Source organism: Lethenteron reissneri, chromosome 51 (assembly GCF_015708825.2).
Source record: "Lethenteron reissneri isolate LAM-NWPU_2019-01 chromosome 51, ASM1570882v1, whole genome shotgun sequence".
Taxonomy (NCBI): domain Eukaryota; kingdom Metazoa; phylum Chordata; class Hyperoartia; order Petromyzontiformes; family Petromyzontidae; genus Lethenteron; species Lethenteron reissneri.
The window spans coordinates 1,102,810-1,120,219 of record NC_083829.1 but is presented as its reverse complement, the minus strand read 5'-3'; positions in this window follow the sequence as shown (position 1 = coordinate 1,120,219).

The following is a 17,410-nucleotide window of genomic DNA, read 5'->3' as shown; positions in this document are numbered from 1 at the left end:
ACGATCAAAACTGTTGTAGGTGGCTGGGATATTTAATTATGTTTAAAGAAACACGGTCTTGACCTTCGACTCGCAGACACATCTGGGAAGGCCTCGTGTGTGGCAAGTGTGTTCTGGGAGAGGCGGCTGCTCACTCCACGCGGAAACTCAAGTTGATTCGGAAAGTCGTGGAAACGCCGCCGCCCCGCGTATAAACTGACTCGGTGGGAGGGCTCCATTCCGCTCGAGTTGCCTGCCCTCGGGAACTGTTTGTGCACTAACAACGTTGCAAATCTGACCGTCACGAATCCGCCATGACCAATTGGCCACCCGCCGCCGAGTGCAGTATTTGCGGGCGCGGCGCGACCGTCGTTTCCCGTGGACGTTCGCAAATCTGACCCCTTCCCGTTCACCAAATGCATTATTAACCCCACGTACGTTCTTCGCGAAGCGTCCCGCCAGGGGTTAAAGCAGGTTTGCACTTTACTTGTGTCCCGTGACCCTGTGGCCGTCATTTTTTTAGCGATTGTTTCACACATCCGATCTTTTGACACGTCGACCTATACCGCGTAGGAGCGGTGGCGCAGCGGTTTGCACACCACGCGCTACGAGTCCAACAAACCCGAGTCCGATTCCCCCGTGCCGCCCAACGCCCGTGGCGAGCGCTATCTGATGCTGCCCTTTCTCCCTCCTCCTAGGTCGTTTCGGCCCTTGCTGAGTCCCGGAGGCGATGCGTGAACATCGGCACCGGGGCTACGCATGTGGGCGGTGTGCGACGCTGGCACTCGCCGGCCCCATCGTGTGAGCTCTTCTGGGCTCTCGATAGGCGCTCGTTAATTCAGAATCAGAATATTTGTACGGGAGGAATCCGATGAGCTTTTTCCACAGATGTCCAGATGGGGCGAGTACGAACGTGACAACGACAAACAATTACAAAAAAAACCATGATAGTCGTGCAAAGTACAAGCAGAGTTAACAAATCACCCAAACACATACAAATATAATTAAACCGTCCCCATCACACCAGGCAAAGCCCACTGAGGTATTCACTTGTGTTTCAGAAGCGACCTGGCGACAAACGATAGCTCAACAAAGCGGCCCCATTATTTGGGCATTTATAGCTGTCTTGCCTCACGGCAAATATGGAGCGTACGGTCACAGGAAGTTCCTGTTTTTTTATGCTAATGTTGGTCACGTGACCAGGAAGTGACGATGTTAGATTTCCACTGTACCACGCAGGTGTCAGCCATTACACAGATAAGTCAAGATGGCGGCACGCATCACATCTCAGTGAGACCACGGCCGCACTTGTCCATTGTGGGAGCTTAAGAAGCATTATCTGTAAGTTGTTTATATTCCTATAATATTGGAAATGCTGTTGTAATGTTGGAATGACCGTTATAGCAATGTAAATGCCTTTATGGTGCCGTTAAGTTGTTGTAGTAAATACGAGGCCTAGTTAGTAAAGAAGCCTGTGACTTTCCTTATTGTGGATGTTACTTGTGATTTAGTAGGTCGAGTCAGACTTGTGCCTATGTTGCGATCCTGAGAGTGATGACGAAGTATCTCATCCACAGTTTAGTGTTAAGTGTAATGCTGTACATTTGGGGTGCAGTGGGATGATTACACTGTGTGCCTGTATGCAACGCACCAGCTTGTGCCTTTGTCTAGTTGTTCAGGGGTAATGTGGGGGCCTGGTCCTTCCAGGATCTATTGTTATCTGAGACAATGTTCTGATGCTGTGGTGTTCATTGTGTGGGTGTTTCCGAATTATAACAGATGCTGTATCTGTGTTTTCTCACCAGTTTTACCTGTTACAATCAATAAATGATGATCGGAGTTGGACGGTCATCCTGGCTCCGAGGGTTTATTGAACACATGGTTATCTACTCGACTAGCGGTGCAACGCAGCGCACAGCGAGGCCGAGATAATAGCAGCAACATCGAAATAACCTCAATGCATACTCTTTGGTTATTTCGCTAAAGCCACGTTCTACCTACGTGACTTTACCGAAAGAACCAAAGAGTATGGATTCCTGCAGTCACGAAAGCTTCAAATCAAGATTCATCTCAATGCATGTTGCTGGATGTGGAGGGAAACCCCGGAAGACCCAGAGAAAAAACAAAATCCAGGTGACCACGGGTGAAGAGACACGCAAATATACATCTCCTAGCCACCGTGGCGCCCCTTTAATAAATAAACAGACGACGCCGCTTGGCCCTGACAATGTGTCCGCATGGAACCTTTTGTGTAAGGTGTGTGATAAAACGCAGCAGGTTGTCCGAGTGGGGAGCACAGGTGGGCCATCCACTGATCGCGCATGGCAAGGGAGGACAGAGAAGGTGGAGGGGACCCTGGCTGGCCGTGGTAACTTTGGCGACGAGTGTAGAGTTCGTAATTTGTAACGACTTGGCTCATTACCCTCGTGTCAAACTACGGTCGACGATTCGTCCTGTAGACTTATTTTCATATAAAAAATACGAAATAAATGTCTGAGTTTTGTTCGTCTTTATTATTTTATATATATAAATGTTATAAATCTCGTTTTCATTGTGCGTTGTTATGGTTGTGACGCTGCACAGACAAACCTCTGTGCTAACCCGCGGTCTTGTGACCTGTAATCCCCATCCAAAACATATACAGGGACTCCTCGACATACGAACGAGTTAGGTTACATAAGTCTGTCCGTAAGTCCATTTGTTCGTATGTCCATGTTTTACTCCTGTAGATTCCCAACATATATACGGCATGTACACTAAACACGGGGAATAGCTTTAACAGTTGTATAATCTCCTGTAGATGTAGATGCCACTCACTCTTTATGTTCTGCAGATGGAGATGCTAGTTCCCTTTGGTTGCTCGTATTTCCTCTCTACTCTCTTGAAAAAAATTATCAAGAGATGTCTGTACAGTTGCTCTATTCTTCTCTTCATAAATCCGCTTGTAACAGGCAATAGCATCTTGAACAGCTGCAACTGGGCACACGGACAGGTTGTTCGTATCTCTGAAAGTTCCTAAGTCGATTTGTTTGTAAATAGAGGAGTCCCTTACAGTATACATCCACGTGATAGATTTGCTCTATTCCAGGCATCTGTCTCTGCTGCTCGTGCATATATTTGCGAATGTATTATTTAGCGATGCAATGGCTTGATTGATCTATCGTTCACATCACCATCAGTCATCAACTCAGCTACCCCCCCCCCCCCCCCCCCCCGTGGACTGCATTCGCCAAAGATGATCATGCGGAAAAATCGGCGGTCGGGGTTTCTGCTGTCTCTCACGCCAACGCTAGGTGGAGACACGTCCACCCACCTCTGGCTGACTGCAGACTTTGACGGAATCGTCGTCATTGCTGTGAACCGTACAAACAAAAATGTAACGCGCGGTTGGTTTTGAAGTTTAACGCCTGCCGTGCAAGCAAAAGGAGTGACGTGGACTTCATTTCGGACGTTAAAATTAAAAGTCTCTTCGCGTTGTAAACATCCTCAATTAATGATTGCTGCCCCTGACTGATTGGTGGGGCCTGTGTCTCGCATTCGACTGAGGGCTGTCGCACCCGCAGCGAGTGGAGTTCAGTGCCTCTGATGAGTGAGCAGCCAGTCCTGTGGGCGGGGTGAAACCTCCCACGTGACCCCTCGTCAGACATTCACCAACTCACCTGACCCTCACCACTCATCAACTCACCTGACCCTCACCACCCAGCAACTCACCTGACCCTCACCACCCACCAACTCACCTGACCCTCACCACTCACCAGTCATTTCATCCTCGCCAGCGTGGCGCCCCTATGCTACTCGCAGGGCCTCACGGACAGGTCCATGAACCTACTTGCTCTACTGCCACCTCCTGGCCACCTCATAGCCACGTAAGTTTGGAGTTTGTTTGATTTCATCATCTGGAGGTGATCCACCAACCCCTGCTTTCAACGTGCTGAGCAGCAGGCGTGGTGGGTGAAGCACGTGTCATTCAAAACCCGTAGGTGGGGGTTGGTGCGTGAGACACCCACCGACATGCAGAGCAACGAGATGTTCCGTGTATAAGCCAGTACGGCAAGCAGGTTACCCAGTATTATAAAGTATATACATCAAGACCGTAATCCAAATGTCCCCCACAATATATTGCTATAAATAGATTTGTGTATATGATTGTGGTTATGGTTGTACTTTATTAATCCTTAATCTCTGCCATTACATACAATGAAACAAGAAAAAAACAGACATTGTAAAAATAGTCCATCCTATGTGTTAGTGAAATTTTGTATATTTTGGGCAGAAAATATGTTTCAAATTTAGATATTTTTCTGGGTTGGGACCCCCAGATCCCCTGGAAGATTTGGTCCCCCCCCCCCCCAATGTTGACTCCATGGCTACGGCCTTGATATACATACTGTAGATTCTACATAAACGCATACGGCATTAATTATTTGGTCATTGACTGCATTCACTTTGTTATTAATCTGGCTCTGTCTCTTCAGATAATTGTATTTCATCATCACTTTAAAGATTAGAGAAAATAAAATCCCTTCAGGATAACCCAGCGGCACCGATGAAACCTCAACATAACTGTCCTGCATCCTGCAGGTATTTACATGGTAGATTGGTGGTGTACGGGAGCGGTGGCACGGTGATTCATTACCCGTCTGCGGCGACTATGAACCCGGCTTGCCTGATTTCAATTCCCAGCGAGGGCGAACGTCAGCGGCGAGTGACTCTTCTCTCTCTTCCCTTGCTCGTCCATCAAAGGTTGATGATGATCACGACACGCTGGGGTACGGGTGAGCGCACAGATGGCCGAAGAGGCAAATCTGAGCCCGCAACACTCCGTGGCACACCCTGGAGATGAGATGTTGGGAGCAGCCTGCTGCCGGGACTTGCACTGCTGTCTCTTCGCCCTGGCATTTTTGGTCCTGCTGGTTTCAGAGGTGGTAGCGCCATCCCAGGTGAGATGTCGCCAGGTCGGACGATCCCTGAGCAAGGCTTTCCCATGACTTTTGATCGATGGTAAGTGACTGTCATGGTGAAGTATGGTCGAATAACCCCCCAGTGAACCACACGGCGTGGGGAGGCCCTCATCCAGCAGTGGAATTACAAATAGCGGTCCAGTATACTTTATTATTATTACTACTACTGCTGCCATTGCCGTGTTGTTAATGCCTGCACTGGAATGTGATAACGTGTGTGTGTTGAACTTATTTCTCACCATACGAAAACAACCGCGCTAATCGGGAGATGCGGGGGAAGAACAATAAACTAAACACAAATATACATTTTAAAGGAGTTTTTAAATCGAGATACCAAGTGTAGTGGGCTGTCCATAAATGACGTCACGCACCTAGGGGGGGGTCAGACATTTGTGACGATGTGTGACGAGGCGGGGGGTTGAGAAATGTGACGTCACATCAAAATGTGCAACTTTAAATAAATATAGACAACACGTTCTACTCAATTAAATATACTTTTTGATACATGTTTTCTCCTACAACATAAGAGCACAGCGACACATTAAATACGCACTACAATGACAATAGTTTATAGCGATTTGAAGTGTTTTTAAAAAAAAATTGAGGGGGGCAGAGCTTTGTGACGTCATATTTGAGGGGGGTCTTTTTGTGACGCCGTGACGAGGGGGGGGGGGTCAAAAATCGTCCAAAATCGCGTGACGTCATTTATGGACGGCCCCTAGGCTTCACAAAAAAACACAGCACTGTACTGAGTCATAGTGAGGAGCTCTTTTGTGTTGAATTGCGACTGCTGGTATGTTGACAACGCGTACAGTAGATGTTAAATATTAGTGACGCTTTATGAGATAGGCATCAATCAGTTCAGGGCAGTAATAACAACAACGACGGGGCACGTGGCCCGTGTCACAAGTCATAGAAAGCCACAAGACCACCCTATCACACAGTGGCACCATTCATGCGAATCTCGCTTTTCTTAAACAGATCGGGACGAGGAAGAGAGAGGGGGGGGGGGAATTGAACCCCGCTCAGCGGTCAAAGCGGTGCTACTCGCTAACGCGCGCGTGTGTGGTGTTACCTTCTTCCGTGGGGCGCCACGGTGGCCAGATGTTAACCACCTCCCCTGGTAGAGAGAAGGTCGTGAGTTCAATCCCAACCCTGACGCCTGCTGTATATTTGGAGTCCAATGCGCTTTATAATAATTAGAAACATTGTACATGAGATGTTGGTTAAAATAAAGAGTGGATTTGTTAAAACGCCTTCTTTTAACTCACTCTGTTATCGTATCCTCAAATCATGTAACTGAATTTTCACCCACTTCACAATGTGGTATCGACTGCAAACTTGGTATACTTATGTCATACTGATGACAATACTATATTCTATCATTAAAAATATATTTTTCAACCATCTTTTTTATATGTTATGTTTCGGCTTGGGTCTAATTGTCCACGCTCAACTAACGTTGGCTGTAAATCACAACGGTCCCTGACGTTATGGCAAGCTTCGGGACCATTTCCTGGAGGCGTGGAGTTCTTCCATTACTCGTACATTTCATAAAAGCGTGGTTTTGTTTTTGTTTTTAAAATATTACTTATGTTTTGTGTAACTCTAGAATACAAACATGAGGTCCAAGCAACGTGGCGTGATATCTTCGATATCCAGTACTGCACGTGTTACAGGCTTTATAGCATGAGCTCACACGAGACATTTCTACGTCTCATTACATAAAAGGGATCAATATGTCGTTATTTGTAAGCGAATGCAGTCAACTGTGGATTGACAGACTAGAGGGAGGGCACTGGTCGAGTGTGGGATTTAGCTGTGGAGGGAAACCCATGCACAGCAGAAGCGAGACCTACAAACTCTACGGAGAAAGGAACCCGAGTCCGAAATCGAACCCAGGACCTTCTTGCTGAGGCACAAGTGTCACCACAGCACCACTCCGCCACCGAAATAAAATGTTCAACGATGTTAATTGAAACGAGCGTATAACTTCGTCTTAATATTGTTGCTGGGCTATGGCACAATGGCTGTTCCAACACGCATCACTGGTCGTGATTGTAGGTTGCGGACAACACATGAGTCTCATTGGCACTCATAAACAAGCTCCTGTGCTTGCCTAGTCATTGGCCTTGCTGCTGTTAGAGACACTGTGCAACAACCTAGCATGCGGTATTTTAGTTTTTACAGCGTGTGTCCCTGTGTCTCCCTGTATCACCCCTCGTGTCTCCCCATGTGTCACACCGCGTGTCTTCGTGCCTCACCCTGTCGTAGCAAGGCAGGCACAGCAGCAATGTGAGATCCGTACATTAACAATGTCCCGCCTTCAGTGGGTTTGGGCGTCACGGTGGCGAGATGCTAGCTACTTCGACTGGTATACATGGAGGTCGGGGGTTTGATCCCGACCCTGACGCCTGCTGTATATATTTGGAGTTTTGCATGTCTCTCTCCCCGTGGTTGCGTTGATTTTTTTCCTCCGGATCCTCCGGGTTTTCCATCCACATTTAGAAACGTGCGATTTAGAGTATTTGGCTGCTATAAATATCCACGTGATGATAAGCCACTTCGTTGAGCTATCATTTGTGGCCAGCTCAGTTGGGCCTTACCTCGTCAAATAAAAAAAATAGTTTTCGTTTAGTTTCAAAAGTCACCTTCAGTTTTTTTTGTTATGTAAAACACGATTCTGTTTTGCTCGTGCAGCTCTTCCACACTCAGGCACGAGAACATTGGTGGAGCATTTCAGGGGTTAATTTGTGCGACGCTGAGTTCTCGCGGATTTCCCAGTCGCTCCTATCGTTCCGCAACAGATGGCGGTGGCTTTGTCTATTCAGACAGGGGGGAGAACAGCCCAACAAGCTGCGGCACAACGTCCCATCGCTGTGCTGTGTCCACCTGTCATCCTCCTACTCCCCCCCCTCCCGTGCCACCCATAAACACACTAATCATTAAAACACACAGCGCCTGTGACCAAATCACCCAGAACGCGCCAGACCTCGGCAAACCTCCACTGCTAAGCAGGCTTTGAGCCTGCTGCAGTGCTGCTTTGGACGGGAAACTGCCACCACGCGTAACAACGGTTGCCGTGGAGCTGCTGAGAGTCGGCGCAGATCTCACACAAACGCCGCGAAGACTTCTCTTCCCGTGAGCGTCGACGTTGCCGTACCATTGCTTGCCAGGAGAAGGCGATACACAGCAGGCGTGGACTCATCTCCATCTGTTCCATCTGTGTGGGATGGAGCATTGCCCCCTCCCCCCTCGCGTGAGTTTTCTCCAGACGCTCCAGTTTCCTCCTGCACGTATAAGTATCCATTGATTGGCCGATAATTAACACCTTCATATATAAAAGACCCCAGAGCTTTGGTGAGTTAGGTGCCAGCTCACGGGCCTGCCTGCTGCTGCCTTTCCCGCTTGACTGCGGCTCCTCCTCGCGCTCACCGAGTCATCCTCTCTCTCCTCAAGAGTGAGCGGACGCGGTAATACTTGCAGCGACGGCACGTTACAAGCTCACGTTTTTATTGAGGGGGGAGCGCAATCCATTAGTTGTCCCATACCCAATTGCGCAAGGATTGGACTGGCACCAGGGCTGTAGCGGGTCCATGTACTGCAACCAGAGGGTGCAACGACCTATTTCAGTGCGGGGGGCTATGCAAGATCCGACTGTGGGGCCCCCTGCTTCCTCCCGACTCACTTTTACTGAAATAGCTACAGAATGTTTTTCACCCGTATAAAAAATTTTAGGCTATAACTATCTTATATATATTATTTAAGCTGCACCGTGTATTTGGTTTAGAGGACAGTCCCACAGTGACAGTATTAATTATAGGATTTACATGTACAATAATCACAATTAAGTTATCGGTCATCTTGCCTTCATGCGCATGTCAGTAAACAAGCAAGCCTGGCGGTGCTCAGTAACAACCACCAGCAGTAGCGCTACGAGATTTTATGCTGGGTGCCTTTAGGCAGGCGCGGTTCGTCCACTAGGGGCGTTGGGGTGTCGCCCCATCAAGCAGCTGGAGATGGGAAAACATTTCTTACAAATTGTCTCGGCCTCGCTGTGCGCTGCATTGCACCACTCTCCGAGTAGTTAACCTCGCATTCAATAAACAGGGTGAACAACCCAAGAGAATAAACTACTGTGGTAAATAAAGTCACTTTGTGTAATCACTATACTGCAGCCCAAATGTACAGCACTGCACATAACACTGACCTGTGGATGAGATACTCCTTCATCCTTGCTGTCAAGAATGCATTAAAGTTACATAGGCACAAGTCTGGCTTGACTTATCCAACTACAAATAACATTCACCATAATGCAAGTGGCAGGTCTCGTTAACTATTCCTCATATTCATCATAACAATTTAACAGCATCATAAATGAATTTACAGCTTTATAATGGCAATCCTAACATAACAGCATTCCCAGTATTATAAGAACATAAACGAACTTACAGACAATACTTATTAAAGTCCCATCTTCACTGAGACGCTAATTGTGCCTCCATTTTGTACTGGCTGAAACCCCTGCCTCGTGACTTTAAATCGTAACTTCCTGGCCACGTGACCAAACTCAACACCATATAAGGAAGTTCCTTTTCGGTTTAAAGCTTTCGTGACTGCAGGGATTCATCTTCTTGGTTCTTTCGGTAAAGTCACGTAGAAGGGAAGTAATAAAATAATAAAAATAAAACATAATAAAATAATTCTCACGACGTTTCGGCCACAACGCGACGCTGTCGCCTCGACAGACCTGGTTTCACCTGAGGACGGCTGCTTGCGTTGTGGCCGAAACGTCGTGACAATTATTTTATTATGTTTTATTTTTATTATTTTATTACTTCCCTTCTACGTGACTTTACCGAAAGAACCAAGAAGAAGGAAGTTCCTGTGTAAGCACACCCCCATATCTGCCGTGGGGCAGAACATAAATATACACTTCTATAAATTGATTTGTTGTGTTTAAAAATGTATCTGATTCTTTCAACGTGAATTGCCTAATGCAGAGTCGTGTCAGCTGATCTTTAATTGTTCTTTAGGCTTTTGGCAGTGCCAAAAGGGTTGTGTTGTGTGGACTTGAGGGTCATGGGGACAGCATTTGAGTTCTTTGTTGTTTTCTTTCATATTGTTTATAAATGCCTACCGTTGGTAGAAAAGACAGTTATATTACTTTCGCGGGAAGGCCAATAACATGACGAGGATTTTCTTAATTAAAACACCAGATTTTCAGAGATCACTCACAACAGCCCCCCCCCCCCTTAGTGGATATTTCATGAGCTGCCACTGGTTTTCGGGAAAAAAATCATTTGTAACAACGTTTTTTTGCCATTTATCGTTAAATGTTGGAATTTTTTTTTTGGAATAATTTTTCTGAACATTTTTTGTTACTTGTTGATTCGGGCCCCCTCCCTCGTGGCCGACTGGGCCCCTACGCGTCGCATAACATTGCTGCATACCCCCAACTATAATTGCACCCCTTACTACAATCTAATGCCAGAGCATTGGTTCAGGGCACAGAGTGAGCTGCCGGAACTCCTGTCACCAGCTACACATGGCCGTTTTACATTTGTTGAACATTGCTGTACCGCATTCTGCATTGCGTTGGGTCCGTTCAACTCGTGTTGAAATGCACCGTCCGCAGATGCGGTACGTAACGCGCAAATGTCCCGCCCATGACTAAACGGTGAGATGCTTTAAAAGCCAAGCGGGGTTGAGCCTGCATAGTGCTCCGATGGGTGACCACCTTGAATGAAAGGTGTTATGGACTGCACTGTTTGGTTTTGTGGTGAACAGTAGAGGGCAATGCAGAAAAATCCATCCTTGTCGTGTGCTTCCATGCTCACCGCTGCCACCAACCCCTCACTGATCATTGATTCAATGTTTCTGCAATCGATTAAATCAGCAGTGGTGAAGTAAGGTAAAAAAAACGCACACGTGCAGCCTGCACTTTGTCGCTATTTCACTTTCACGTCGAGGGGCAAACGTCAGTGCATACATTATCAGAGTTATGTTTTTTGTTTGCATTATGACTGCATTTATTGTGGTCTATGCAAACATGACTCCACGTAAAAAAAGGTGTCAGTTTTGTTGCCAGATAAAAGGGTAAAAGACCAATTATCATATTTTTTACTAGCAAATGAGGTACCAATGGCGTTGTTCTTGGTTGTTATTATGATGACACATACCATCGTTGCCAAACACAACATTGTTGAGGCCATTTGACTGCAGTACGGCAAATTTGTTGAACGCCCCTTCATCTGTGCGCAGCTGACGGCATTGGCAGCGGCGTCATTTAATGAACCGCACAATGCCTTCCCGCCTCCCAAACCCGCGCCTCCCCTTGTAATTGTCGTCATCCCTTCGCCGCCATCTCCACAGATCGTCTTCCACACTTTCGTCTGCCTCCTAGGCCAAGGGGGTCAGCGAACCTGCGACTCCGGAGTCCGCGTGCGGCTCTCTAAGGGACCATCTTCATGCCAGGACCACCACCGTATCGTACTCACCACGTTCATTGTGGCTCTTGAATATTGAGGGGTTTTTTTTTACCGAATTGGAACAAAAAATGTCTCTTCTTATTGTTATTTTAGTTTCCGACCTTTGCTCCAGGCGTGCGGCTCCATCTGTCGCGTCCCAAGATCTATTTTTCATGCACGGCTTTTTGGTTGCTCTTTTCGCCCTACTTGACTGTTAAAACTATAATTGACTTATTTCTCTCTCATCTCAGCCGCATTGCTCTTTTGGCATTCTGCGGCTCCCTCTCTCACTTCGGAGCAACCTCAATGTCATCATCTCGTGGACCGCTTTTCGTATCCTCTGCTTGCCCGTTAGTGCCGTCTGTCCGTGTTGTCCGCTTCTGTGAATAAGCAGCGGCTATAATACGACCTGTGCGACCACACGTTTAAATTAACAGAACTGAAACAAGCCGAATTAAGTGAAAACTCACTTTAAATGTGAATCTCGTCGGGAAGTCGTTGCTCATCAAGCTGAGACCAACTCTCACTACACCTCAAGAACCTGGTTTAACCACGGACAACCGAAAGCCTGCACTCGAACCCTAGTTTTCAGCGGTTGCCGGCTCAGTACCTCTACCACAGTATCAGTACCCTGTTTTTTGCGGCAAACTTTTAAATCCAAACGCATGGACTAAAGATGCACAGCGAGACTCGGTACAGAGTTACAGTAGTTATATGCATACACGACACAACGATCCCATGTAAAGCCTTATTATACTTAAGAGGTTTTTTTTTGGTTAGATCGATATAACACAAATAAGCCTCTATTATGGATATTGGTCGGGAAAGCCTACGTGTTAAACTAACCTTATTATACTGTAGGAACAAGTGTTGTTAGCGAGCACCTATTAAGGCTGGCCAGGCACACCAGGGAGTGGGTGACCAGCACCACGCTCGGCCGCCTTTGTCTCCCTACTGGTGATGTTTACACACCGCACCAGGCACTCACTTGAGGCTGAGACGAAACCACTGCACCGATCACTTCCCCAAATTCGCATTCCTGTCAACTCACACGGTTTATAACCCCGTAAAGCCGTTTCGATACGGACTTTGTAGGATGAACGTTGAGATTATAAGGGGCATGGGGTGATCAATAAGGTCATGAATTGGTCTGTAAAAACGTAGGCACTGGTAAAGGTATGCTGTACACAACGCTATACACTACTATACACTACACTATTAAACCCTACACTATACACTACACTATACAATACCTGTCAACCCATACGGTTTACCCGTATTCTTGTACAGGGAAATTGAATTTTCAGGTCTATACGGCGTATAGCCGTTTCAATAGGGCTTTTTATGATAAATGTTGAGATGTATAAGGGCACGGGGTGACCAATAAGGACTGAATTTGTCTGTAATAAGGTGGGCACTGATAAGGGGTTGACAGTTATGAACTCATATGAGAGTCCCTATTTGTCCAAAGTGTGAAAAACGGTTAAACTTGGGTGAGTGAAGTTACGAGCAAACTCGACCACTTAGAGCTCCGCTGCTAAGTCGTCTTGGACTCCTTCTCCCGCAGTCTTTATCGTCCCCAGCAGCCGGTCCATCTTCATTATTCATGGGGCTGTTTAGGCCCCACAGACACCAACGCACACAGCGGCGAGGCATCGCATTGCCAAATCCATCACCGCCCGCTGCCGCCCCGTGTGTCCACGAGGGAGGTTTCTCATTGTTTTAGCAGCAGGCCTTCGGAATAGAGTAAGTTCACTAAACTATTATTCAACTGAAACGAAACTTATGTTGTTTTTTTTACCAAATGCGGCCCAAAGAGCTGTATTGCTTTTTTCAGAAGCGACTTGGCGATCACGAATGATGGCTCAACGGAGTGGCAGCAAAATACTCTGAACGAATGTCGATTCTAAACGTGGAGGGGAAAAACCGGAGGACCAAAATAAAAAAAATTCCACACGGCCACGGGGAGAGAGAGACATGGGGAAACTATTTTTGCATGAATAATGTAACGACAAAGTTTGTCGAGATACAACCACGCAGTGAGATGGTGAGACAGATACCCGAGGGTACTCCGCCGCGTTGCTGTATCATTCTGTGTTGCCACATCACTCCGTTTGGCCGCGCAGCTCAAGAAAGTAGTTCGACGTCGACCGCTCAGAAACCGCGTTGTAACGGGGTGCGATCCGCGTTATAACAGGCGCTTGCAGCGTTGTACGAAAAGTGTTCCTTCATGGAAGAACCGCATTGTAGCGAAAACGCGTTATGTGAACACGCGTTAAGTGAGGAATTACTGTGTATGTTTTACGGCCCTTTGTCAATCCACCGCTTGGTTATGAGGGGCTCCCCGCCCGCAGTAGTATCAAGTCATTTTGGGGGGTCGATTTACCATATCTCACCAGACCAGTCAGTGCAGTTGACTAAAGAGTGATGGACGGGTGGTGCAGGACCCGTTCAGATATCGATCGCCACTGAAGTTAACCGTGGCCGGGAGTTGAACTTTGGAGTTACCAGGTTGGTAGTACGGTGCACGCTCGATCAAAAGCATCAAACGCTCTACCCATATTTAGATTCAAGTCCAAGCGTGTTCACCGTTTACGTGGCTGTGGCAGCATCCCGACTCCAAGCGGCAGTGCTGTGTGCACGTACAGACGTTTCCCCCGCACATCCGATGAGCACGGTTGGCTACGTAGGGTGCGAACGAAGTTTAAACGTACAGTACACACGTTAAATGTAATATCTGCGACGAGATCTATCTCTTCCCTATTGTAAAATACCCGTACAGCAGGCCGAGGTGAGATAGAAGGGGCACGCAGTGTGGATGCTCATCTTGGTGACGCGCATCCTCACGCTCGTGCACCGATGGCGTCGCTCCTTTGCAGTGCTCCCGGATTGTTCCATCGGTTTATCGGCGACATTTTCATCCATCCTTCGATTAGCGCGGTTGGCCTCGTACGGCGTGAAATAAATTCAACGTAAAATTTGCCACCCACCCCTCCAAAAAAGATATATACTGGGCAATGTGTCCATTTTAGCAGGCTCTTTTGCGCGTAAAAATACTAAACCACAGCATTGGATAGTCGGATAGAGAGAAAGGGAGGAGTGTGAGAGAGATAGGAGTGGGAGAGCGAAGGGGGTAGAGATGGAGTGGGAGCGAGACGGAGGGGAGTGGGAGAGATCGGGGAGTATGAGAGAGATGGGGGAGTGGGCGAGGGGGTGGGAGAGATGGAGTGGGAGCGAGATGGAGGGGAGTGGGAGAGAGGGGGGAGTGGGAGAGAGGGTGCAAGGATTTAAACCTTGAAATGTAATGAATTATCACGATTCAGTGCTCTAAATTAGCTTTCGTATAATTTCTACTGCCTCGTTTGTTTGTTCCAGTTACATTTGTACTATTGTGTCGCTCTATTAGGATTAATTCAATATTATAATATTGTAGTCGTCATTGTTTACCAATTCATGTACATAGATAGTGTGATGCCGCCGCCGCAAAGCCGTTCGGCAGGCACCAAATCCCCGACCTCGCCACCACCAAGCAACGGAGCCGACCCCGCGTCCCCCTCACCTCACCTCACATGAACACACCCGCACTCATTTCCCCCCCCCCATAGAGCTCCGAGGGGAGGTCGCCTGGCCGACCGGTTTTTATCCGAGAGACCCTTATCGGGATTAATTCTCACGGTTTCCGGCGATCAGGGAATTGGATGACCTCCCCCGTGCTACGTGGCACCGCGGCGCTGCGGCCGGCCTTAATATGGTGTGGTCGCGGCGTGGGGCATTTGGCCACCGCGGTTGAGGCGCATTTCCCCCCACACACACCCCCACAAGTCGACGGGGCAAGCAGGGGAGGCACGGGACAGCATGAATAGCGGGATCACAGGGGCTGTTGCGCATAGTCATGGAGGGTTGGGATAATTGCGCTTGAGCGCGCAGGCCCCATTGTTAGGGAGGGTAAGGGATTAATTAGGATTTACGCCTTGCACGCAGCACACTGATTAGTATATCAACAGCGCCCAGAACCGCCGTGCGCGTGCCAGAGGATCGCGAGCCCATTGTTTAGCGCAGCATCCCTTTGGAGGTAGGGAGGATAAATAGAGGGGCGCAGAGGGGAAATAGCTCTCTTCTCTCCAGGCCAGCGGACCAGCAGCAGCTCCAGCCAGCGACCCGGACGTCCGTGAGACGCATCGAGGTACGTTGTTAGCGCAGGGAGCAGCGAACCTCCGCGGGCGCCAAACAGTGAGTGGGGAGGTGAAGTAGGATAATAGTCGATAAATAGGGAATAGGTGCCGGTTTAGTGGAATAGTCCAGCCTCGTCGACTCACTGATTCAACATTAGTTACCAGGTAATAAATCATTAATAGCGAAGCGTGATCTCGCGTGATCTTGTCGTGCAGTGTGAGCGTGTGGGAACGCGTGTGGTACTGTGTGTGCGTAAGCTCGCGGCGTGCGTAATCGGCGTACCCCAGGTGCGCGATCATAACGTAAGCGGCCAGCAGGCGGCGAGCGCTGCGCAGAGCGGCGCAAGAGTGGGTATCGCGTGTGGAGCTGTATGCGTGTGTGCGCGCACGTTCACTACGTGTATAATACAGGTGCGCGATCCTAACGTGAGTGGTCTGTATTGAGTGAGTGCCGCGCAGAGCTGTGTGTGGGTGTGCGCGTACGTAATTAACCATGCCTATTACGCGGACCCGCGGGGGAGGGGAATCCTCGAGCGACGGCTCTCACCCCATGGGTGAAGAACCCAACAGCGGTTCGCCTAGTAGCGAGGGGGCGAGGAATGAGGTTAATAATGAGGTTAACCCGGCCGTTAGCGGTACAGAGGGAGGGATCTCGGGGGCCAGCGACCCCCACAAATTGGTGTCAGAAGCGGTACGGACCCCCGCGTTACCTCACGCTAAAATAAGATTAATATTTACCGGCCGGGGGGCCCCTTCGTGGAAGGCATTCGCCCGCAATCTCTTAGGGGCCAAGGAAATTAATGGATGGACGGACGCGCAGGCAGTACGTCAACTTAATATGAATCTTGATGGGCCGGCAGCCGATTTTGTAGAAGCGTTACCCGCGAGCGCACAGACACAGCTAGAGGAGCTGATGCGCCGACTCGATCAGCGTTTTGGCACGCGTGACGAGGAGGAAGCAAAATCGGCCTTAGAGGCGCGCCGTCGCCAACCTGGCGAAGATCTACGTGATTACGCCGAGGATGTGCGCGAGTTAACAAAGATCGCACGCCCGGGGTACGCAACTGATGTTATTGAGGAACTGGCCGCCGAGAAAATCCAGCGGTACCTGTCTCGCACGGCGTGGTGGCAGCCAGACATGAGCTGCCCACGTCTTCCCTTTAACGCCCTTGTCGAGCGCGCACGTAAGTGTGAAAGAATTCACAGCGAACGCGCGCAGCTCTGGGGGCTGGGACGAGAGCGCGCCATTGCGAGCCTGCTCTCGGAAGACGAGGAGGAGGAACAGGAGCTCGCGAGGACGGTAAGGGGCCGGGAAAGAGAGCCTCCAGTGTCCCGCGAGACAACCCCGGGATGGGTTGCCGGTATACAAACGGGTATAAATGATGTCTCCGGCCAGGTAACCCAGGTAGGCGACAGGGTAACCCAGGTAGGTGACAGGGTAACCCAAGTAGACAACAAGGTAACCCAAGTACGGGCACACATGACTGCGCTGGAAACAATGGTAGAGACGGTCCAGGCCGAGGTAGGAGGATTAACTGGGAGAGTGGCTCGACTAGAGGCAGAGTCGGGGCAGCGGCGTGCCGGAGGGGGGATAGGGAACGGACGGGGGGGCTCCTACGGGACGGCCCCCCGTGCGTGTTACCTGTGTGACCGGCGAGGGCATCTCGTGAGAGACTGTCCGCAGATCGCCCGCGCTAGAAACGTGCCGGGGTTAAACCCCAACGCCCCCTAGAGAGTGGACCATCTGGGGGTGCATTCGAAGCGGTCCCGATGCAAAAAGACGGTAATAATGGCGAGCGAGTGATCTCCACACAGGTTCCAACAACAA